A 1090-nucleotide genomic window follows, 5' to 3' on the forward strand; every position below is an offset into this window, starting at 1 on the left:
TTTAAGCATGTGAAGGTTCTTGTTCCAAACGCAAATAACAAGATGGGGCATGAGACCTGCATGAAGAATCTTTGTTAGACAATTTGTGAATTTGTCAAGTAGCATTCTACCTGGATCCATAGCAATGGGTTGCAGCGCTTAAGGCCATCACATATGCAAGAACATTCTCACGCTCCAACAGTGGCACTCAGTAGAAAGTGCTGAAATGGAGCATTCCAGAAGCAGGGAAGGTGAGAGATTGCATTAGATCCTGACTAAACGGGTCTCACTGCCATGGCAGTGCATTTGCAATAATAATATGTGAGGGGGAGGGAGGTATTGTTTTTGTTTGTTATTATGCTGTATGTTCTTTTATTGTAAACCACCCTGTGATCTTCAAATGAATTATTATTAATAATAATAACTGCATGATGGCATCTGGCCCAGCCTCCACACCAATTCCGTGCTGGCTCAGCAATCTCGCTGCAGTGGGTGACCCCACCACTCCACAAAGTCATGCTGGTGGAAGGAAGTCTGGATTGCAGCCTGAGTTCTCACAAGTTATGTGGCAACGGGTGCAACTTTCACTGACGTCATGCATTTAGCATGTTGTGCGCAACCAGGATCCACTGTTCAGACTCTGGGAGTGTGAAACCTGGGTGAGGGTGCGAGTTTTGGAAGGCAATTGTTGTAGGTAGATTACACATACACACACAAAAGGAAGGGGGTTTCCTCTCAGTGGTAGCAGGACACATGCACTACAGGAAGGTTCAATCACAGGCATCTCCAGGTAGGACTGTGAAAGACCCTGGAGAGCTGCCAATCTGTGCAACAGACTGCTAGCTTGAATGATTGAGGAGACCCAACAACGTGACCCGAGCGCATCCACACATTCTCCTCCCCGACGCCCCTTTTCCTCCTGGTCTCCCGCGTACTGCGCCGCCGCCGCCGCTCTGCCTTCCTTTCCTCCCATTGGCTGCATTCCCACTCCAATAGCCGCCGGCCGCCGGAGGGGCCGCTTCCTTATTGGCTGACAGGCCTCTGCATGTCGCAGGCTGAGGACCGGAGGCGGGGAGGAGCGGGGAAGGGTGGGCTGCTCCCGCTGTCATCC

This window comes from Podarcis raffonei, chromosome 2 (genome assembly GCF_027172205.1).
Source record: "Podarcis raffonei isolate rPodRaf1 chromosome 2, rPodRaf1.pri, whole genome shotgun sequence".
In the NCBI taxonomy this organism is placed as follows: domain Eukaryota; kingdom Metazoa; phylum Chordata; class Lepidosauria; order Squamata; family Lacertidae; genus Podarcis; species Podarcis raffonei.